Here is a 25,595-nt window from a genome sequence, read left to right on the forward strand (position 1 = left end):
GTCATGCAAAAGATGATAAACTCAGGAAATTATCAAATTCCTAGAGCCAGTTATCACTACAATTACAGTGCCTTTTCCATTTAACATAAGTGGTTGCTAAGAATATGCACACTCATTATAATTCCAAGCAGCCCTTAGAATTATATGGAGTTGCAATCCATGTTATCTTTCAACCTCTTCCCAACAAATGCTCTACATAGAAGAAATCATCTAAAAATCCAATTAGTGGATTTGAGGCCATAGTTCCTGACCTCTCCCACTCAAGGCACCTTCAAAATCTCCATCTTTACTGAATTCTTTCCTTCAGCTCATATATATGCTCAGTTCCCTTCTTTCTTAAAACTTTGTGTAGGTTTCATTTTCTGCCTGGGAAACTAGCATATCTTCTCTTTAGCAGAGTTTCCTCTTCCTTGGTTGATAGTCAATTATTTGCCACTGCTTTCTGTTTATTTGGCTTTATCATTTGTTTGCTTTATTTTAATTTAGTTTGTTTCTCTGTTTTTGTTTCCCCCATATTTCAGACTTCCAACAGGTGATTCCATTCCTCAGTTCTTCAGCCTCTGGGCTTCCTAACCTCAACTCCTTGGAAACATTCTGAAGCATTTTCCCTCATTCTAGGCTGGGGTAGGAGTCATACTGAGTTGCTTAATTACCTGCTATTGTCTTCAGTGTGCTTGTGTTGTAATTTCCCATATGCGTGCCTGTATCCCCCATTTAGGCACTGAGTTCATTCCAAGAAAGGCACAAGATCTGTTTTCTTCAATGATGTATTTTCTGTATTTAGCAAAGTTCTGATACATACATATGTGCTCTTTGAATGGACCAGTTAATCTTCTTCCCTGTAAGGAAGATGGGCTAGACAATATGGAAGCTCTGAACCCATCTTCATTTCCTTACTGAAACCTAGAGCAGAGCTACATATATTCAGCTAGAACCTTCTCTTGCTATCTTTCATGGATCATTTCTGCTCAAGCTCTCCTCCCTTTTAGGGGAAGGGTATGGAACTAACTATGGAATGAAATATTTTGGACACTGGGGTCAGAATGGGTATAAAACATTACTATTCTGAAGCCTGCAGAGGTGTCCTGAGGGCCAGTATTTTAGAAAGATCCTGCTCATTAGTGTGCTCACACAAGTTAAAAAGGGAGAATGAGGTTAAAAAGCAGTGACATAGAATTTGGAAATGTTATCATGGGCCAAGTTGTGTGAAATTTCCAAGTGGGAGAAATTCCTTGAGAACTTCATTAGACTGGGGATCTTCTGCCTCTTTTTATTTTAGAGGTATACCTTGCATATGGCAGGGGAGGGCTCTTGAAAGCTCTGGTAAGACCTGATGGCCAACTTCAGTTCTTTCAATTCTTCAGTATCAAAGGCAATACCAGTTAAAACTTTTCAGCCTCAGCTCTTTGTTCCACATATTTTTTCTTCAAGGACTATTCCACAGGAGGGAGAAGAAGCATCATGGTATACAATGGTAAAACTAAGCCTTGTATTATCTATTTTTTCTTCCCACCTTCATCTCACTTTTCAGTTCTGCCATGTCCCTCATAGGAAGTGATAGGAGAGGGAAGACTGCCATCCTCTACCTTGCAGATAAGTCATTGCTGTTCTCTCTGGTCTCATCTCATGAAATCCCACCCCAAATATTAAAAAAAAGGTCAAATAGCCAACACTAATCTTCTCAAGAGAAAGGACTTTGTCCCATGCCACTGGCATGACAAAATCTGACAACTAATATGCCTCCTTATTCTCTACCCTTTACTCAACTCTCTTGAAACAAATCTTTCATATGTTCAATTGCGAAAAACAGTGGACTTACCCAAATCTTCCTCATACTTAATGATTCCTAACATTGAAATAGCACAGTGCCTGGCACCTATGAAAGTTTTAGTTATTATAGAGAATCTATCTTCTCTTGGCATTCAAGATAAAAACACTCCATTGGGTCTTTTCTCATTTGTCTAACCTTTCATCTTCTGTCTGTATCTCCTTCCAACCTCTATATGTAGGACTTCTATAAATACCACTATTACCAGCTGTTTTTAATTTCCCGGGATACTATCACAAATGTTACACAGTGGGATGCTAAGAGTGGACCTGCAGGATACACAGAGCTCAGAGAGGGGTCCTTGGACGAACAAACAAGGACCCACAGAAGCTCAGACAGGGAATCAGAAGCTGAAAGCAATGCAACCCAGGAGTAAAAGACCAGCAGATATCACCATGTACCTTCCCATGTGGCAGAGGAACTGTGGATGCCATTAGTCTTTCTTCAGAATTAAGGTATCTTTTTCTGGATGCCTTAATTTGAACATTTTCATGGCATCACAACCGTAAATTTGTAACCTAATAAATCCCCTTTACAAAAGTCAATCCATTTCTGGTATATTGCCAAACCAAACCAAAACACTGCTCAACTACTATTGACTATAACTCTTACAAGAAATAAAATTTTGTTGTGTTAAGCCACTGAGATTTGGGTGTTAACTGTTACCCCTGCTAATTTTTCCAAATGAATCATAGAGGCAATCATATAAATCCTATTTATAATAGTGTAATAAGGATTTGATAAGAAAATATAGGTAGCAGGCAAGTTAAGTTATTATCAAGCACCAATAATAATAGTTACATCTCCTTTATATTAAGTGGAATAGGGTCCAGTCTTTTCTGAGATCCATTATGGATCCACTATGTCAGATCCTTCCACATGCATATTCAGTGATTTCCTTAACATGACCTTAGGAGAGGGACATTACTATCTTGATTTTACGGAAGAAGAAGCTGAAACTCTGAGAAGTAAATAATTTGCCAAAGTCATGCAAGAAACTGTTGCAACCTATATGAAATCAAACCATAATTTTTTTGCCTGACTCCCAAGCTCCATGCCCTTAATAGAGTATTAAGTTCTCTATATGTGGTTGCCGTTATCATGGCACTTGTCGTTGGCTTTCTTCTGAATCTACACATTTTCACTTTGTGAATTCACTCTTAATCTACAATTTCAATGATCACACCAACAAGAATGGCTTTCATGGTTTTGTTTTTAGTCTCAAGCTCTTTCCCAATTCATGGACCTCATTGCCAGCATCAGCCTGGCAAAGACCCCTGGATGACTGGTCAGTACCTCACACTCAACCTGTTCAAAGTGATCTCATCATCCTTTCCATTTCCTTTCCTATTATTTTAAATATCACTAATATTTTCCCAGAAACTCAAAGCCTCAGGGGTTTCTATGATTTCTTTCATTATTTTTTTTTCACCAATTATTTTCCAAGTTCTAATACATCTAGTCTTTCATCTCTGTGCTATTTTATATCTCTTTACACTAAGAAAATTTAAAACTCACCCTGGACTACTGGAATAGCCTCACAAGTAGTGCTAGTCTCCTTATTTCTAACCCTTCTAATTCTTAAATGTCATATCTTCTGTAATCTGTGGATCAACTAACCTCTCTGCCTTCACATTATACTAAATAAGTCCTATTTCAATAACCTGGCATATAATATTCAGGAACTTGGGATATTTCTGGAAGATTGGAGTCTAGGAGACTAAGATAAGCTATGGAGGGGGTTGATTGTAGGTTGATCCACTGATTACAAAGCATAGGACTGAAGGACATTGAAGTCACATTAAAAGGTGGCAAGGCTACTCTAAATACAGGCATGGGATCCACCTACATAGCCAACCAGAGAGAATCAACAAGGAATTTGCAGTAGGTATGAGGCAATGGATGAGATAAATAGCACAGTGCTTGAAGTTAGGGTTGTTGAGTCAGATCTGAGGTTGAATCACCCTTTTAAAATGGAACCCTCTCTAAATGAGGTATTGCTCTGTTTTCCCAGTGGCAGAATCTTCAGTGATTTTTCTTCACCTGACAAAAAGTTAGAATTCCTTACCTAAGTGCCCTAGACCCTCCAAGCTCTGAAGCACCCAGGGCAGATTATGAGCCAAGTGTAAGGTACTGGGTATAAAGTGAGCACAAGATGACAATGGTAATTGTACTTTGGAACTTATGTCCCAATAGGGAAAACAGACATTAAAATTTTAACACATAAATTGTGGTAAAAGTTTGAATGAAAATGCATTGTGCTATGAAAAGAAAGAATGAGGACCCTACTTGAGACTGGGGAGCAAATAGATAAAACCTTCTTGTGGAAATTAAGCTTCAGTTCAAAGCTGAAGAGCCAGGTTGTACCAGTGTGAAGATAGAGGTAAGTGGGGGGATCAGCATGGGTGCAACTTTAGAGGTTAGAGGGAATAAGTCTGATTGAGGGACTGTAAATAGGCAAAATGGAAGTATGAAGAGAGGAAAGAATGGTGTGAAATGGATTTTTTTTCACCCGCTCTTCTACTCCCCTGCAATGACCCTTCCACCTGCTGCCAGTCAGGTCCCCATACTCAAACATAAAAGATAAAGAATCACCCTGGAATGTATAACCTGACATCCTTCTTACTGAGGTTAACCTAGAAGACTCTTTTGCATGCTCTCCTATCTCCTGTAGCCTGAACATACTACACAACAGTATTTTTTAAGCCTATAATTGTATATTTATTCATCTTCCTTCTTAACTAGACTGTGAACTTCTAGAGGATAGGGTCTCAGTCCTATTCAGTCTTCAATGTCTACTGCATCCTGGCACACAGATGTTAATGAAATATAAGATGTCTTCTTGGAAAATACATGGAGACATGCAGATCTGGCCAACAAGGAGATTCCCACCTTCTGGTACTGGTTCTGCTAGAAGCATTGGATGGTTGAAGAATTGAGTTCATCTCTTCAGGTTTCTCTTTTCTCATTCAGTTGAATGATAGATGAACAATGTCCTCTGTGCTTTATTTCTCTTAGATCAAGCTTCATACAATTTTATGCAAGTCCAGAGAGATTATTGTGGTATAAATTGTGGGTTGAGAATTATATACCCAGAGAGCTCATGTTCACAACAACCTTGAGGCAGAGCCTGTCCTTGCATCTAGGCTCCCACATTCCCTGACCCAGCCTCTTCCCAATCCAGCACTAGCCTCTCATGTTGACTTGCTTAACTCAGTGATACTTTTTAAATGTCCGGTTAAATTCCTGAAGAATTTTGAAATAATTTTAAAAAATACTAACAAGGTATTTCAAATTCCAGAGCACTAGATATTAAATTAACTTACTAATTCCCTCACATATTAATTTATTCAATACACATATTTTTTTCAGGCATTAGGCTACCTGTAGGAAATACAGTGAAGAGTAAGATAGTCAAGGTCTTCCTCTCCTTACTTTTAAAGAGCTTAGAGCCTGAGGATAAAAACGTTAGTAGCCATAAAAGGTGATATCATTCTGGGATGTAATGAAGACAAAGGTCAGGGGTGAGATGGGAGCTCATTCGAATCTAAAGGTTGGCCTCCCTGAGAAGTGAGCCAGATAAAGTGAGAGTGGAGATGCATTGCAATCAAGTTTTATAGTTTTAGCTGTAAGTATAGTTACATTTATATAATAAATAAATATTCACATAATATATAAAATTATGGTTTTGCCAGTTTTATAGTTTTAGTTTCACTCAAGCTGAAACTATAAAACTTGACCAAATTTAATCCTTCTTGCTTAGATAAGAGTTCTAGAGAAATGGAATTTGCTCAACCTTTCCCCTCTTGGAAGCTAAGAATTCATTGAGAAACATACACAGGAATCAAAGTGGGATCAAAACATCAGCTTTCTTGTTGGTAAGCTGGTTTGGAGAATGTGGCTTGGAGCTTCAGGCCAAATCAGGCTTCCTCCCTTTTTACTGAAATCTCAGCTTTGGGATCCACATGTCATAACAATAGTGTTTGCAGATCAGGTGTTTACCAAGCCTGCTGCATGCAGATTATGATATGTTTGCAGCCATGAGCTCAGGAGACTGAAAATGGGCACAAAGACGTGAGCCTCTGATCTGCTATTTGGAAGCAGATAGGACCGCTGGGCCGTAACTCATGTGTTTCCCATGTGGATGAAGGGGTGGTACACTAGCCAAAAAGAGAATCCACAAGGAATTGCAGGCTTTCTTGGATCTCTATTTCAATCTTCGCAGCAAGTTTCTCTTCCTGTTGGAGAAACTGAATGAGAGGTGGAATGAAGAGATGTTTCTACCTGATACTGGCCAAGAGAGTCCAAGCCTCTACTTTGTGACATGGCGGAAACAGAGGGAGAGGGAGATACTGCAACTCCCAAACAGATATCATATGCTCTGGAGAACTTTAGAGATGTTACTGTTCACTTGAGGAAAGGGTCACCCATAGCTCTGTTTTCATTTGTTTATTTAATTCACTCATTTATCAAATAATTGCTCAGAATTGCCTACAGACACCCTGTTGTAGGCATTGGGGGTACCAAGATGGATACAATGTAGTCCATGCTTTAAGCTGATTACCTAGGGCAAGGATTAGAATAGGTGCTCTTGTTGCTTATTGTGATTAAATGTTTTCCTGGAGGAGAAGTCAGCATGGCCTTTTGCTCAAGAATAAACCAGAAGAGAGAGAAAATGCCCCCACCCACTGCCAGAAAGTAGTATCAATGAATGGGAGGTACCATAAGTAAATGGTTACCTGCGGGCTTTGGAGCCAGATTCCTGGGTTCAAATTCCAACACCATCCTAGCTACATGGGTCGTCTTGAGCCAGGGAACTTCCCTGTTTCCTCATCTTTGAATGAAGAAGTTAGTGTTAACTCCCGAAGACAGTGTTAAATCCCTTGAGGGGTACTTCACCATCCATTAAGATCAAACATATAAATCACTTGGCAAAAGACCTTGTGCAAAATATTTACTCACTAAAATGTGTGTTTAAAAAAATACTAAGAGAAGAATCTGAAATAAATTCCATTTACTATCTTAGGAATAGACTCAACCTTCACAGTGGTTAACTTTGCCTGAACATTTGCAGCTGTCCCATTTGTCATTCTTGCAAAGGTCTGTCCTTTTCCCAGCAATAAGCTGTGAAAGGGAAGATTTTCACAGGCTTATGTTTAAGAACAGTAAGACAGGCGAAAGTCAAGGCTGTGAAATTCAGTCCTTCACTGTCTCGGGGAACGTAAAATTTCCAAGGCTGAGAGCAAGGAAACAAATGGAGGTCGACATACATTCTCTATTTTCAGTCAGTAATTACATCTGAATTTAGTAAAGATCACGAAGTTGCATTGATTTCATCTGACTTGTTCAGGTTGTAGAGTCGATGAGAGTAATTTCCTTGCTCATTTGTATTGTTTTCATTAATAATTAAATCATCTTTACATCAGGAATTTGTAATCACTAATTTTATGTGACTCCTGTTATTTTTATTATTTCTTGCTCTGAGCTGACTGTTTTTGAAAAACAATTCTATATTTTTCTGCTTTTTTCCTCTCTGAGCTAAATTTTTACCCTTTTGCTTTCCATCAAAATATTAACTTAGATCCCTTCTAAATTATTTGAAAGATTGAAAATTAAACTAATTGGATTAAAGGGTAAAATATTTTAATATATTTTCATCAAAATAAAATATATAAACTAAGTAAATTTAATTTAAGTAAAGCTGAAATATTTAATTGTTTGAAAATGTAATTACATCTTATTCAATGTTTTTAGGGGTAGTACTATTCACTATTTTATTATGTGGTGACCATCTAATTATCAATATGAAGAATCAATGTCATGCTTCATTCCTGTTGCAATTATGGTACAAACATTTACAATTTTAAGAGCAATATGAATTGCTTCATATAGGGAAATATTTTTTAGCTGCCTCGTGAAATGGAGCCAACTCCTGCCTTCTTCAATGAGATGGAATACAAAGACTGTCTTAGCTTCCAATGACTGCTGTAACAAAGTACAGCCAATAAAGTGGCTTAAAACAACCAATATATTGTCTCATGATTCTGGAAGCCAGAAGTCCAAAATCAAGGTGTCAGCAGGACTGGCCTGTTCTGCAGGCTCTGTTCCATGTCTCTCTTCTAGCTTCTGGTAGTTTGCCAGCAATCCTTGGGCTTTGACCTCTGCCTCTGTTGTCACATGACCTTCTCCTCTGTATCTGTCTGTGCCAAAATTTCCTCTTATAAGGACATCAGGACCACTCTAATTCAATTAAGTCTCAGTTTATCTAATTACACATTCAAAGTCCCTATTTCCAAATAAAGGTACATTCATGGGATGAGAATTAAAAACTTAAATGTATCTTTTTGGGGACAAAATTCCACTTTCAACAAAAATAATAAAGAAAAGGGCCACTGTGATGGTTAATTTCTGGTGTCAACTCAACCAGGTGATGATGCCCAGTTGTCTGGTCAGGTAAGCACTGGCCTGACCAACGCTGCAAGAATTTTTCATGGTTGTTTGATAAACTGGAAGGCTGGTGTATTAAATCATCAGTCAGTTGATTGCATCTATGGCTGATTACATCTATGATCAACTAAAGTGCATCTCTCACAGTGAGATAATCAATTGAAGGTTTTTATGGAAGAAGAGAGACTTTTTCACTGCTTCTTCAGCCAGTGAACCTCTCCTATGGAGTTTGCTGAGACCCTTCATTGGAGCCGCCTGCCTTGCAACCTGCCATACTGATATTGGGCTCTTCCATTCCCATGGTTGCATGAGACATCTTTATAAATCTTGTATTTACAGATATCTCCTGTTGGTTCTATTTCCATAGAGAACCCTGACTAATACAAACACATTGCTAATTAATTTGTCTGTTTTTGTGCTTACATTGCCTTCCACACCTATTGCTCATTTCTTTCACCCCCATTCTTCAGTTTGGCATCCATCTCTGCGTCTCTGACACTGGCGGTGGCACACCCACAAACCTATGGCATTCAACATTCACAGGCAACTACTTTTAGCTTTAAGTACATCAGGATGTGCTTAAATCATATATTATATTATGTGCTTAAATCTATATTCTATGGATATAGAATCCATAGAATCATTTTCCTGGGACCGGAACAGAGTTAGTCATGAGAGTGGGATTTCTGGGTTCAGATCATGCTGTACAAGTGCTGAAAGCATGATACCAGGAAGCAGAGGTGATGGTGTATGCTTTAATACATATATTTTCAATGTGTTTATAAAAAATAGCAACTTCTAAAGTGTGAGGTTCAGGACAGAGGACCTGCTGCCCAGATCTAAGGGCAGGTACACAAGGACAGGTTGGGTAATATCAGCACTTGAGACAGAATTGGAGATCAGCCCTAAAAGCAAGGAAGTAAGGAAGAAAAACTGTGGGAAGCCAACTGGTTTTGAGAAGTGGCATTGGGATATGAATGTCAAAAACCCATTGATGGCTGAATTGAGTGAGTTTGCTGGCCAAAATAATACTGAAAAAGTTACTCTCCACTAAACATACCCACAAAAACTCAACTCCACTCTTTCCCCCACCCCCCATTGCAAGATTTATAGCCCTTCCTTACCTATGAGTTTATACCCTGCTGCATGCAAAGCAGGAGAAATCTTCCCTATTCTATTGTACCATGACTTAAGTGGAACATAAAAGTGCCTGCAAAAGTCCCTCCCAAAACCAATCACCAACAACATCCTCTTGGAGGCTACTTGAGTCAGCAATTTCTCAGAATTATCATATTTCAGAGACAATCAGATTTTCAGGGTGATTTATTCAGTCATTAAGGCAATGCTTAGAATTGCCAAACAATGCAGAGTACTTGTCTTCTGCTACCGAGAACTATCCTGTTTGATTTTCCAGGCTGATTCTAACAAGAAAAGGAGCCTTGTCTCAGTGATCTTTCCCCCTGAGTCCTTTAACAGGACAACAGTCTGTGCCCCTTTCAGCTGGAGGGCAACCCTGTTCCCCTCAAACCTCTGAGACTTCCCATCCCTTTTGTGAGTCTTTTATCCACTTTTCATTGAACAGATATTTACTGAGCTCCAACTATGTGCCCAGCACATTTCTTCAAGGACACAGCATTGAACAAAGCAAGTCCCTGCTACTGTGAAACTTATATACTGTTGTAGACTTTTCATACATTGTCTGAAAGTAGATGATGAGCAATCATCATTATAAATCCATGATATGTCAGATGATAGGGAAAATAAAGAAGAGTATGGGTGATAGAGTACACTGGGGTGGTGTTTGTTACATTAAATTAACAAAGGAAGGTCTTGTTAATGATATTGGAATAGAGATGTACAAGGAGTGAATGCACAACTAATTAAAATATCTGGGGCAAAAGCATTCCAGGAAGAGAAAAATGCAAATGTAAAAACATGAGGTGGAAGGGTGCATAGCATATTTGAAGATCAGCATGGAAGCCAGGGTGGCAAAGGCAGGATAAGCAAGGTGCAGGCAAAGTTGATAGGATCAGAGAGGTGATGGCGGTCCAGCAATACAGTCTCCTGAAAGTATTGGCCCCTATTCTGGCTCTTATGACTTAGTGTTACCCAGATCCCACTGAGTTCCTTTGCTCTCTAATGCTCTGCTAGCCATTGCATACCAGTACATAGCACTTTGAAGATTTTGCTTTTACTCTGAGTGAGATGGTAATCCAATGGAAGAATTCAAGCAGTGAGGAAAGTAATATGATTTATTTATTCAAAGAATCACTCTGGCTACTGTATATAGAAAAGATCTGAAGAGCAGGGGTAGAAGCAGAGATACCAGATAAAAGGTTGTCTCATTAATCCAGACAAGGAATGCTAATAACAGGGGCCACCTACTTAGCACTGACACCTGCTACTCTAGGCATTCCTCCAATGCTTTTCAAGTACTAACTTAGATAATCTTCACAACAGCTGAGGAATGTAGGCACTGATGTTATGCCTATTGTACAGGTGAGGGAACTGAACCATAGAAACTTTAAATAACTGCCCTGTGTCCACATAGGTAATTGGTGAGTTGGTGAGTGGGCCAGGGTGGTAACGTTGAAGGTGGTTAAATATGGGATGTATCCCGAAGATAGAGTCAACAGGATTTGCTGATGGAAACATTTTAATATATTCAATATTTCAGTAATAGCTCCTATTATTAAGCATTTACAATGTGCAGACCTCAGGGCTAAGCTCCTTATGTAAATTACCTCATGTAACCTTCACAACTACTCTGTAAATTAGCTACTATTATTATTCATGTTTTACAATTTTGGAAATTGATACTTAGAGAATTTGAATGATTTGTTCATAGTCATATAGTTGATAAGTACTTGAGGTCTGTCTGAGCAACTGTACTTTTTTGCCTTTCTTTTTGCCTCTTTATTCATTCCTGTTTTTTCCTCTTTGGGTTCTAATATCTGTGTTATATTATTATCATATTATTCATGTTATATTGTTTATAGCACATATAATATCACATATAAGGTAATATAATATAGAAATATGTGTTGTATTTTATATTGCAGTTGTATATGTATATTCCTATATAAATTATATATGATCTATGAGTATGGACCATATATAATATAAAGTATAATATACACAACATATAATACAAAATGTAATGACATGAGATACAAAAATAAAGCATAACATTATCTTGTATAGTTTCTATTTTCTGTTGGCATGTTCAGTCTAAGAGGAGAGTTACCTACATCTGCCTGATTCATCAATTTATCTCCACAACCTCACACATTACCTAGCACATAGTAGGCATACAATAAGATTTAGCAGATGTATAACTACATAATGAATGAACCTAATTCCAGGCACCCTGAATAATTACCCTTGACAATTGAAGGATTGCCCAACCCTGACTCCAGCCTGCTTGGTAACTGTCACCACAAGGCCTCCCTTGGAGTCTGGGCAGAGTCGGGACTCATTAGTTACATGGTCCATCCATGAATTCATGGACATTTCTGAGATAATCCCAGTTCTGTGATTTATGTCCCCTAGGTATCTTGGGCAGGCAAATTCCCCATTTTCGTCTTTGGCTGCTCATCTGGACCGGCTATAACTCTGGGCACCAAATCTTTGACAAAAGAGGATTCTAAATATCATCATTTCAGACAAAATGAAAACTTTTAAGAGAAGATTGCTTCTGGAAATATTGTGAGTCAGTAATTCATCCTGGGATAAAGGAGCAGTTGTCAGTGTCCAGAGCAACGGGTGATGAGGATAGAGATGGCTGTCTGATTGCCTTCAGCTCCTGAATGCCAAGTCTAGGAAACTTGTCAGACCAACATCTATGCTTTGTAATCGCTCTCAGCAGCCTGTGAGTACAAAGGTGCTGGAGATCAATTTGTGGTGGTAAAGTGCTCGGCCCCTTTCCGGAGGAGCAGTGCCCCCGAATATCTAACAAGGCAGGGAATCATCCTAAATAGGGATAGAATTGAGTTGGGTGGTTTGAGTCAGCCACAACCTGAATCATAAAACTGAAAGGAGAAGCTGGACAATTTGTATTGATTTGGGGTCAATTTTTTTCTTATTTTATTTGTTGCTCTGAATCTATGTGCTTTGCCCCAAGCGGTTTCATGTCTGGATAATAGAAGCCATTCTCTGTAAGTGGCTAACCTGATGGGCTATCATTTGTACCTGGAAGTCTAGGAGCCATTTGTAACTCCATCCTGCATATATATATAGTTCTATATATTTCTGAGATCCATTTGTTCATTCACTAATTCATTCAATCATTCAACCAGGTTTGATTGTGTTTCCTACCATGTGCATGGAAAAATGCTTGCAATTGCAAAAACATGAGTAAAAAATTTCCCTGCCCTTAAGAAAGCCACCCAGTCTAATAGAATGGGTGCTTAAATCAGGATACACAAGTGATGTAATATGTGATGTATTATGATAAGGAAATTTCAGCATCCGCTAGAGAAAATAGCCACAATTATCTAGGCTTGGCTTAGTGGTGCAAGAAGGCATGTCAGGAGGTACAACTCTGAGTTGATTTCGACTCTTTTTGTTTCAACCACACAGTTTTCAAATAAGTACATTATTGAATATCTTGGGGCTTCCAATTCAAAAATTATGAAATGAGTTGGTTAGACTAGGTTTTGATAGGTTTGCTAGAATCTCTACAAAACTGTCTTGTAAGAGTCTAGGAATTTATTTGCCTGGGATGTATCAGTGTGGCTAAGAGACCTGTTCTTGGTGTCAGACAACTTGGATTCAAATTCTGGCTTCAATCCTCATTTTCTCTATTCTATTGGAAAAGTGTTTAAACACTATGAGTCTAAATATCTGTTTTAATTTTCCTTGGCTGTTGAAGCAAACAGCATGGGTTGGCCCAAACAAGGAGACTTTATTATCTTATGATTTTGAGGCTAGGAAAAGTCCCAATGATTCTTCTTTCTCAAAGACTTGAGTTCTGGAGCTGGCTACCAGTGACCCTTTATTCCTCTGTCATATAGTAATGCACATGACAGCCAAGCATTGGGATGGCAGCACTGTCCCTGGATGAAAGTGTGGAAGACCTGCCTCCTCCAAGTGCAGGGGTGGTCCTGCCGTTTTCAAACACATGGGTAGGCCTACTCTCCTGGCCCAAGAAGACATCTTTGGTTTAGACCTTGGTTTCCATAGTTCTTCCCTTTAAGTCATTCTTCCTTCAAATTGTCAGTACTCTGTCTCTTTTAGTGCAAGCTGGCAGTGTTTGTGTTCATACAAATTTTGGAAAACCTTTTAGGCTTTTCCAAACCATCAGACAAGAGAACTTTTCACAGATCCTTCCTGCATAACAGCATTTCTAATCCTGACTTCCACTGAAACAGCTGACTGGATCCTTGTTCATTTAATCCTCACTTGGAACTCTATTCTCTGGGCACTCTCTTTCTGGAAGTCTAGGGAGGTCCCTGATGGGACTGCTTCTGAGCCTAGTCTCAGAGCACATTAACTGAATATTGGGTATCTGGATAGTGCTCAGAATTTTCCAAACAATTGATTTCTTGTTTCTTTGTGCTTATGAGTTTAGTTTTCAGCATATCTTTTTCCTCTCACACTTTACTATAAGCTTTAAGAAGAAACCAGACAGAACTTTCCACACTTGCTTGGAAATCTTCTAAGCTAAATATCCAAGCTCATTACCTTCAAGTTCTGCCTTCCGTCTGATATCAGAACTCAATTTCACCAAGTTTTTTTCCACTCTAGAGCAAAATTGTCTTTCTTCCAGTTTTCTATAATACATTCATTGTTTTCTTCTAAAGCCTTATCATAAGTACTTTGAATACCCATATTTCCATGAATGGTCTCTTCAAAAAAATTTAGGCTTTTCTACTAAATACTTACAATTCTTCTAACCTCTACTCATTATCCAATTTTGAAGTCATTTCCACATTTTTTGGCATTTGCAATAGCAATGCTCCACTCTACTGGTACCAAAATCTGTTTGAATTTTCCTTGGCTGCTCAAGTAAATATCATGGAATGTGTTGGTTTAAACAATATCATATCTGAAAAATGGTGTTAATAGCAGCATCCTATTCATTGGGTGCCAGACAAATAACTAATTATTATTATCTACAGTTGTAGGAAAATATAAGAAACTCCATGAAATCCTATTGGATTTGAAAGAAGAAGCCATAAAAAGTATTAGCTAAAATTTGGAATCAGATCAGTGATTTCCCATAGAGATACTTTTGCCCCCAGGAGACATGTGGCAGTGTCAAGAGACATTTTTGGTTGTCATAATTGTGGAAAGATACTACCTATTTAGCGGGTAGAGTCCAGGACTTCTGCTAAATACCCTACTATGCATAGGACATCTCCCCACAACAAAGAATTACATGGCCCAAAGGGAAAATAAAGTTTAGGTTGAATAACCCTAGATAAGTTAAAGGTACATGTTTAGGGTGACAAAAAACACTTTAACTTTGAGGTTTGATTACCTCAAAGCATAGTTAGTAACTATTTATTCATTGATTTAGAATTTATTTATTCATTTATTTAATAAAAATTAAGCACCTTTTCATGACTCTTCCTTGGGCTCTCAGGAGACTGACCCTGCTCTATGTGAAAGAGTGACTCATAGTGTACCCGAGATTAGGAGGCAGATCGATCAGAAAACCTTTGAGTAATTTCAAGGGAAAAATGTAGGTATAGTTGGGGGTCAACGAGTGTTCCATGAAAGATTAGGGAAACTATAAGAAGGTATTACACAGGGACAGGCTGTATCAGAGAATCCTATATTCATCATAATATGGTAAAACTTATGGGACACCTCTGTTACTCAACTACATCTCTGGTCCTATCACTCGTATTCCATTGCTCTTCCATGCATGTAATGGTAAAATTCATATGTCAACTTGACTAGGTTATGGTGCCCAGTTGTTGGTCAAGCAGACAATGGCCTGATTGTTACTGTGAGGGTGTTTCACAGATTTAAACCATTGGTCAGTTGGTTGTGTCTATAGTTGATTACATCTACAATCAGCAAAGGAGTTTGCCTTCAGCAATGAGAGACTTCTCATTAAGTCAGTTGAAGACCTTAAAAGAACTGATGATTTCAGCAGTCAGAAAGAAGAATTTCTGTCTCCACTTCAGAGAGCCAGATTCTCTTGGGGAATTCGTAGAAACATTCTTCAGAAGGCCTTGTGACCTGCCTTACAGAATTTGGACTTGCCATTTCCCATAGTTATGTGAGCCAATTCTTATAAAAAATCTCATAATATTTATATTATGTATATGTGTTATGTATAACCTATTGGCTCTGTTCCTCTGGAGAACCTGACTAAAGCAATACCCTATATAAAGCTGTAATGAAATTCTTTTTAAGTTCTCCTTGTGTTCTCTGTGCTTTTCTCTTATTGCCCTTCTATTTGTAATGCTCCTTGTCACCATTGTCCTTTAAATAAATGCAAAACACTTTTTAAGACCTCTTTACCATTTTCTGTAGCTGCTCTGCAAAAAAAAAATTAATATCTTCATTACATCCTGAATAGACATTGGGTACAGCTCTTTTTGTCCTCTATTGTGCACTCTAACCTTCCTGTCTATTCTTTACTGAGTTGGAGTCACTTAAGAGTAGAGCCCTCACTCTATGCCATGTTTGTTTCACAGCTACCTAACACAGTACCTGGCATGATCTGGGTGCTTTGTAAATGTTGGTTGAGTGGAATTAAAGTTATTGAATCTATTTCTGTTCTATAATCTTGGGATTTTCTAACTGGAAAGAACCTTGTTTGTCAGAGAGATCATCTGTGAGAGGAATTAATGGAAATTTCCCTCATCGCTGAGATGATCTCAAGGACCTTTATGGTGGTGGTTAGGCTCATATTGGTTTGACAAAATAGTTTCAAGCTACACTTAAGTGATTGTGATAATTAATTCATCTATCTTTGCATTAGTTTATTGATCAGATATCTATTGACTACTGTTCTGTGTGAGCACTGGGCTAAGGATGAGGACACTGTGATAAATGAACCAAATATGGTATTTGCCCTTAGAGAGAAAGCTTGTAGAAATGCATAGGTAATTTGATTCTGTGATGTCGCAATGAATGAAGGGCCAAGAGCAATAAGATGATGGCTTTCCTTCCTGTATGTCTGACCTGTGAACTTGTGTAACTTTCGGGGACTGATTTGCCTTCAGAGTTTATGCTCTGACAAAGAGTTTACAGTCTTCCTGAGGCCTGTTTGTCTCTATCAAAGAGAAGAGACATATTTGTACATATTTGTTTTAGTTCCACTTTCACGTGGTGGCTAACTGATCTTTGGAGCATGTACCTTATTTTCTATGTGTCATATGGAGAGGTTAGACCATAAGGTGGTGAAGATTCTCCCTGCTCTAAAATTCATGATAATCTTGATCAGCATTGGGATTGTTCTGGTTTATCAGGTGAATACTTGAGACTTAAATTATATCTCTTAAAGCAAAATATATCAAAGCAGCAGAAAGAAAAATAAACAACAATGAAGAATACAAATTCTCACTGGTTCTTCCAGTAGAAAACTCTATGTCAGCTGACTTTTGATTGAATACTTGATATATCCCAGGCATTGAACTTCTTATATCTACATGTAAACTTAAATTCTCAAATCAGCTCTGGAAAATGTTATTATTCCCATTTGACAACTGAGCCAGCTGAGATTCAAAACATAACTTGCCTTAGATCACTTGGCTACAAGGTATAAGGGTTTATACTAAAACCTAGGACTCTCTGCCACTCAAGTCTTTGATCATTGCACATATTTCCTACAGTCTTCTTGCCTCTGAATTATCCTTAAACTATACCCTATGGCTGTGTACCACCTGTAGAAAGTTAAGACATAGTCGTCCTTCCTTAAAAAATTAAAATTGCATAACATGTTGTGAAATGTTGTCTCTAGAGGCAACATTTGCCTCCTTCCATTTACCTCTTTTCCATATCTGCAACACTTCTTACTCAGCCCTTGTAAACAGCAAAAATGAGAAATTTCAGAAAAGAAATGACTTGGTCTGCTAAGCACAGAAACTCAGCCTGGCACGGTTTTACAGATGGATTTAACATCTCTGTGCCCTCCCTGGAAATGGTAAAGAGAAAATGTACACTCAAATATGTGTGACTCCATTATGGATACATATAAGGGCCATTCAGAGGCTCTCAAAGTTTTCTGTTTGTTTGTTTTTTGCCTTAACTTGTAAATATTTGATACTCATAAGGGCAAGACATGGGAAAGCCAACCTCTTTGCAAGATTAATGGAATCCACCTTTATAATTAATAATAAAAAATGAAAACCAAATATCAATGAAACTTGAGTGTCTGAATGTGACTGCTGAATCAGTGACCTAGCAGTGGTTGAAAAGAACAAAGCACCAGTTACATCCAAGTTCTTGGAAAGATCCTCATTTTAAGTCTTTGAAGCCAAAGTTAAAAAGGAAAAAATCTGGAGGCCTCAGTTCTCTTATACCCTTGGAATGGCTGGGACTTAATATTCTTGACAATATAACAAGTGGGGTGTTGGCTCTGCCTTCCAAAGCCAGCCTATTCTTGTTTTCCAAGTCTCTGCCCTATATGTTTTCAATCATGCTTAAAAGTCCTGTAAACTGCAAGGTGGAAACAGATTTTCCTTTTTTAAAGAAGTAAAGTAACTTGCTCATCATTTAGAGTACATAGCCTTACAAAATTTATTAATCTCTGTAAACTTTGCACTCCTCATCTGTAAATAGGAATATGAAAAGCTGCATTGAAGAGTTACTATGAGGATTAAGGGAGATGACCAACTAATGAATTTTATATTTTAGATGAAGTTATTGGAAGGGGCAGAAGTAGCTGAGAGCCTGACCAGCCTCTCTTCATTTTGACACCCACCATCACAGAACCACTCTGAATACAGTTTTCATGCAAGAGTGTGAATGGCTGGACAGAGGCAAGAACACAAATCAGCCTTACAAATGTAGGAATTTCCTCCTTCCCTGCTTTTCCTCTCTTGACTGATGAGAATCACTATGGTTAATGGAAACATCTTTCTCTTCACATTTCTCTACCTTTGTGTTATTATTCCCAATCAGCTTCTTATAGATGAATCAAAAAGTCCTACTATAAAAACATTTTTATGGTCATTTTATTCTTTGGCTGTATATGTGTCAATATGAACCTTAAAAGAAACTATTATAGACACATTCCTTCTTCCTGTAACTTTCTACAAGTGTAAGTGATTCCTATGAATAAGTCTTCTAAGAGGAGCCCATGTAATGGGAAATGGACAGTTCATGCACTACACTCCCAGAAAGCACATGGCAATGAGATGCTGGCAGGTGGTACATAGCAAGCATTTAGCTTTGCTGACCTTCTATATCAGCTGTCTCCCTCCCTTCTTCCAAGCATACACCATTTAAGGAAAAGAACCCATTCATTTTAATGAACCATGCATCTGTGTCAGGCACTGTGCCCGATACTGAGGAAACAGGTGGATTATAACTTCTGCATCCAGACTTGTTGCTCAAAATGTTGGTGAAATGGATAATCATGTACAGAAGCATTCCACTGCTGAATTCCACAGTATTAAATTCTACATTTGTCACTGCATGGGGTCAGAGATAGACTATCTAGAAGGTGATCCATTAAGCGTAAGAAGAGGGCACACAGCATGTGATATGATGTAGGAGGTAAATGGCTTGAGAAAAATAAACTGGGTATAGTGGATATTTGAAGGAAAAGAGCATATTTAGTTGGGAAGTGTGAAGTTTCAAGAGAAAGAAGATTTATAAAGCAGTTTCCATTGAACAATGGATATGCTTTCAAAGGCACAGATGAAAAAAATGAAGGAAAGAAGTTTCTGGGGCAGTGAGGAGTAAAAAAGCAAAGAGAAATTGGAAAGGCAAGAGAAGAAGGAAGCAAATGGATCCTTGAACACTTATGAAGGAAAATATGGAATAAAGCTGCACAAACAGATTGGGACCATTTTGGAATATAAGAGAAGAAGAGTTTGGATTTAATTCATTGGGCAGATGATATTTATAGAACTTTTGAGAAGGAAACAGCAGTGATGGAAAGATATTTCAATGATAAATCCACAACCTGAGCTTGAAATTACAAACCAGACTTATTGTTGAAATTGTAAGGTATTTATTGAAGACATATTTAGTTACAGGTAGATATGAAATGGCATCATATATTTACAATCACTGATTTAATTGTACTATGCCAAATTCTTCTTCCTATCTCTGGATGTCAGATTTAATATTTTATATATCTTTCTGGTCATTTTCAGTGAACATATTGAAATTCCACCTAATCAAATTGAAAGCTTTAATATCAAGTCTAATTTAAAACTTTCTTATCCATCACAACCTGCTAGGTTATGGCTTTAAGTACTGGGTTAAGGGTAAGGATTTGGCTATGATTTTTAATTTCAATTTTCATTTTCTCTTTCTTCAGATTGGAACACTTAAGAGGTATAGGGAGGGTTTGAAATTGCCTGATGCATCTGCTTTTATGACAACATTGAGGAAGTATCCAGGTTTGGATTCAGTTTCTACTTAGTTTGATAGTTTCCACTGAAGCTGGAAATCTTTGTCAATGTTCTGGTCACTGTGTAGATATTGAATACATTTATTTAAAAGTTGTATTTAGTCTCACTCAGGCCCATCATTCACTGGAGAGCTTTTCTTCTTTATAGGAATGGGGTTCATGGATTCTGATGAATGTTCATTGGTGGCAGCAGAGCTTGTTTAATGATCTCCCAGGGAGGCCTGGAGTCTGTCTTCTGGCCTCAGACCTGGCAACATTGTTTAGAATTTGACCAGGTTAGTGCCTCTTTTGTTCCTCTGTGGATCCCAGTAACCAATTTTGGAACATCCAGAAAACAACTTGCTTGAAACTCTTTGAAAACCCATAGTGAAAACCCTGAGGATCAAAGCATTCAGGAAGAAAGATGAGGCAACCAGGATCGTAACCAAGACACACCATTGGTCTCATGAGGGCACAACTGCTGCCATCTTGGTTGAATTCCTATGTGACAGAGGTAGCCACAATCAAAACCCTGTTATGTTTTTCTTTGGTGTTCAACTTCCTTTGTAGGTATGTGTGTGTGGGTCAGGGCATGAAGGTGGGGTCATTTAACTGAGTTCTAGCCAATGGAATTGAGTTCTAGCTGGTGGGCAAAGGTGATGCAAGGCACTTCTAAATCTGCTGCTAAACAATGTGCCAGCAGTAGATCCATCAAAACATTCTGAGATTCCAGAGGATGGCTGAGAGATCAAATGGAAGGAATTTGAGTTTCTCAAGGACTATGTGGACAAAGTCATCAACTCAATCCTGTCTGTAGTGCTAGATTGCAGTCTCCACTGTCACCCGATCTTAGCAAAAGTAAGTGTAGAATCAAAATCTGGTGTGTCTAATTGGCTGATACCCCTGTCCTTGCTCTTGTGGCCAAAGAGACTGTGAAAGTGACAATTTAGCCTTTTCTTTATTTATTATGAAATGTGAGCATCGCCTTTTAATAATCTCATAGAGTGAGATAATGCTCCAAATAGAAGAAGATAATTCTCAAAACAGAAGATAAAAATGGTAAATGTCCATTACACAGTGCTACTCTATCATTGACTAGCCATGAAAACAGGCAGAAATTTCATCTTACTAAGCCTGATCTTCACCTGAAAAATTGCTAATATGTTAGTAAGCAAGGAGGAATATGGTGGAGGTCTATGAAGATAGGCATTTTGGTCGAAGTTTGTACGATGTTTAGCATATATGTCTGGCACATGGTAAGCAACCAGTAAGCATTAGCTATCATTACTAGAGTAGCTCAGTGCTAATTCCTCTAGGAACACTATGTGGTTAAAGCTACCTCATTTTTGTTGAAAACAACTATGTCCTTAAATTTGTAAAAACTAATGCCCAAAGTGTTAGATGTTACAATAACGTATAAGCATTCACAGCGATCTAAATAACCTTGGTCAAAGTGCTTGGTAAAGCAGCCAGACCACCTAGCTCCGGTGTTCTGTCCTGCTGAGTTTCTAGACCAACTTCTGCTAGTCCAAGTATTAACCAAAGCCTCTTGCTGTTTGAAAATTTTTGGTTTTTAGATGTTAGAGAAATAGTCATAATAATAATAGCTGGCATGATATTGATCATTTGCTAAGCTCCTTATATATAGTATTTTTTTGTTGTTGTTACACTATTTTCTGAGGAAGCTATGATTATAGCCTCAGATAACTGAAGCTCAAGGTGATTGATTTGCTAAGGTCACACAGCCAGTGAGAACTAAAGAGAGAATACAAACCCAGTCTACCTCTCACTCCAAAGGCTACATACTAAAATACTATGTTGTACTCTTTTCCAAGCCAAGTTCCTGTTAAGCTTCTTCTTGAGCCAGGAACTACCTGGGATAGTGTGGTTACTGAGAAGTGGGGGTAAAGGAGAAATAAGAAAGAGGACGTAAACTTTCAGAAATCTAACTTTTGTACCCCGCCTCTGTGGCTGACCAGCTGGGTGACAATGGGCCATGTACATTATCTCTCTCAGCCTCTGCCCTGGACTGTAAAGAGATAATAAAAATATATCTTTGAGAAGATAATGAAATTAAATGAGTTTGTATATGTTAAAGCACTCTGTAAACTGTAAAATATGATGTGTTAATATATTATTAAGAGAGAAAAATAAAGGGAGGATAAATAAAAAACATTGAAAGGTAATTTAATCTTTGACATTTAAGATGGAATAGAGACATTACATCTGGGAAAACCTCAAAATGGAAATTAAACACACCTGAATTTAAATCCTGCCTTTTCATACCTCAAAGTGTAAACTCACTGAACTTTAGATTTTTTAAATTAAATGAATATAACCCTATTCATTTATAGGGAGCCTGAGCTTTTCTTCCTTCACCTTCTTTTTTCTTTCCATTTGTTCATTCATTCACCCCAACACCATATCAGAATCTTACTTGTTCTCTTAGAGAAGAAGGTGGATAATCAAATGGCAGGAAGAGTTAGAATTCCAAGTCCAGCACAGAGTCCAGGACAGAATAATTGGGTGGTGGCCAAGATCGGTTGTCATCATTTGCTTAACTGAGATGCAAATACATATGTTTGTGCAAGCACACATACATACTTCTCCCTCCCACATACACACACACACACACACACACACACACACACACACACACACACATACCTCACAGAGAAAATTTCCAAGAAAGGTGCCTATTTAAAGCAGTCCAAGTCTGAAAGATTGATGATAGAACAAAACTGGGAAATGTTTGCAGCATATATGACAAATGTTAATAGCTTTACTAACAAGTTCTGACAAATTGGTTAGCAAACCGTGAAAGCTCTTGAAAAATATGTGTGCAGGAAAATGTTTACAGGAGCTAATTCGAGGTGGTAGGAATATGGAAAATTATCATTTTATCCTTTGTAATTATATTTTATGTATGCAGAGGTCAGAAATGGGCCATTTGCAAATGAAACATACAAATGACTAATTAACATTTAAGAAACATTTAAAGATATTTCAAGAACATTTTTAAAAGAAACTAAAACATTTTAAGGACATTATCAGGCATTTTAATAAATTTAACCTTACTAGTGAATCAAATAGGTACAAATGAAAGCAAGAATAAGGCACCAATTTCTGCTTATTCAGTTGGAAATAGTTTTTCAAAATTAAAGTTTTTTCTCACTTAAAATTGATAATTATTACCAACAGCAGATGAGCCTATTGCTGCTAGAATATGAAGAAAGGACAGAGAAGAGGTGACCAAAATGAGTTTCCATGCCACCGAATGGCCAGTACTTCAAGTGCTGGAATAGACAGGATGTGTTCTTGGTGAGTTGCGAAAGGTTTAAGTCACTTTGTCAATTTCCCAAGAAAGCTGTTCCAATGAGTGAGGTGAGCCCAGAATTCTGGTGTAAACTGCTTGCTGTATTTGGGAAACAGGGAGAAAAATAACCCTTTCTAGGGAACTTCAAGCAGAAGGACACTACAAAGACTCCCAAAGAACCAGTGAGAGTCACCCTCTAAACGCCATCTCCACAAGGGGGACCAACTGACCATACTCAGAGAAGCAGGGACAAATGACGGAAAGAGAACACAAAATTGTGGCTACAATTGTGCTGTCTAAGTAAGGACATGCTGCTCCCTACACCTTCACTCACTTGATTTGCTTTTGCAGAATGAGAAAAGGAATAGACAGCAGAGAAGCTAAGAAAAAGATGAGAGAGTGGGAATAGGAGGATAGGAGGGAGGAGAGAAGAGAAGAGAGGAGAGAATTAGACCATTGTGCATTGTTACACTGCACAAAATTTGGTAGGTGAATTTGGATTGGCTGTAGCAAATGGTAATATTTTAAGTTGATCGAATATTTATATTTATCTGTAGGTAGATATGTCTATTATATGTATATAGAATAGAAGAGGCAGAGATTTTAACCTCAGGATTCTATTTCCTACCTCTGACCCTGATCCAGGACTGAAAAGGAAAATGTGCAAGAAAAACTTTTTTATTGTTTCTGTCTTATTTCATCAAAATAAATAAAACGAGAATTCGAAAGGAAAGAAATGAAGAAAATGGCATGTTTCTTAGGTATTTAGATGACATAGAGGAATTGAAAGGGAAAAATTTGATAAATTAGTTTTTGGTTATTTTTAGTCTTTCAAAGAACAGAACTTGATTATGTTATTGCTTTAGAAGTAAACAAAGGTGTGTCCCTCCCTTGGGCACATTTACATTAACCTCTGTAACATATACTCTCTCTTCTCTTTAATAAAGTTTACTGCTTATTTCTAAAAAATAAATAAACAAACAAACAAAGATTACAAAACAAAGTTAATAAAATGATCTAGCTTACTGGTGTGAATGATTCTTCATCAATGTTTTTATTGTTATTATTGTTATTACTATGTTCTGGCCTGCACCTGTACTAACAGAACTTTAGAAAATCCCTTTGAAGAGAACTAGGGACATTAGAGAATTGGGGACTATTAAGACTTATTTCCATTTCACAACCTGAGTCCAGCTCACATCTCTTCACATGAAAGAAGCAGGGACCTAATTCTTGGTGAGTGTCTATTAAGAACAAGATGCTGCAGTAGGAGATTCACATCCACGTCTCACTTAGGCCTGCCCAAACCGCAATAAATTGGGGACTATGAAATTATACTCTAGGTGAATTATTGCCCTGAGATTCAATGTTGCAGAGCAAAAATATAATTCAGCATAGAAAATCATATGCTTATTATCCTAGAAGCAGAGAAAGCATTAAAAAACATGTAACAGCAATTCATGTCAAAACAGTCAATAAAAAAAAATTAACTGGTATTTTCCTAACATTATATATTTGTTTGTATGTGTTTATATATATATATATATATAAAATATTGTATTATATATACAATTCAACCTCAGAACCAATGCATTCATTAACTACTACTGCAATAATGCTGTATAACAAAGAAATCCCAAACGAAAGTGACTTACAATAACATAGTTTACTTTTACCCTCCTATCTTCAGGTCAGTTGTGGTTTATTAGGCTCAGTAGTTGTCAACTGGGTTTAATTCCAAATACAGATTAAGAACAGATCTAGGTTATATGCTACCTTTTTCTGGAACATTCTTGATTACCTTTGCCATTTTCTCCTCATAGCAGATGGCAGAAACATGAAATACCAAGTCAAACCATACAAGTATATTTAAGACCTATGCTTGCATCACATCCACAAACATCCCTTTGCAAAGCTAGTCACAACAGTAAGTCTGTAGTCAGTGAGGAGATCATGTTCATGGTATATACTCTATTGGGAGGTATTTCTGAATCACACCACAAAAAATACTCTACTGGGAGTTATTTCTGAATCACACCACAAAGGGGTATAGATGAACGGTTCTGTTACAGGGAGAGAGTGAGGAATTTGGAAAACTGAGGTAGCATCTTACTCCATGTGGAAACTCTACACACTTTCCTGCTATTGTCAGAAACAAGAAAAGAGTGACAATTTTCTCCAGCATTATTTAATACTGATGGGATATTGACCAATATAATTAGACAAGAGAAATAAATTAGAGACCTGAGAAATGGAGAGGAAGTGGTAAAACTTTCACTATTTGTAGATGATCTGATACCTATCTGGAAAATCCAAAAGAATAATAAAGATTTACTACAATTAAAATAAGAATGTGTCAATGTAAGAAGATGTAAAATTAACATATCAATAGTAATAGCTTTTGCATATACAAACAAAAACAGTATAAGAAATTATGAAGGAGAAGACATTACTTATAATAGTATAAATGAAAATCA

Source organism: Tamandua tetradactyla, chromosome 19 (genome assembly GCF_023851605.1).
Source record: "Tamandua tetradactyla isolate mTamTet1 chromosome 19, mTamTet1.pri, whole genome shotgun sequence".
Classification (NCBI taxonomy): domain Eukaryota; kingdom Metazoa; phylum Chordata; class Mammalia; order Pilosa; family Myrmecophagidae; genus Tamandua; species Tamandua tetradactyla.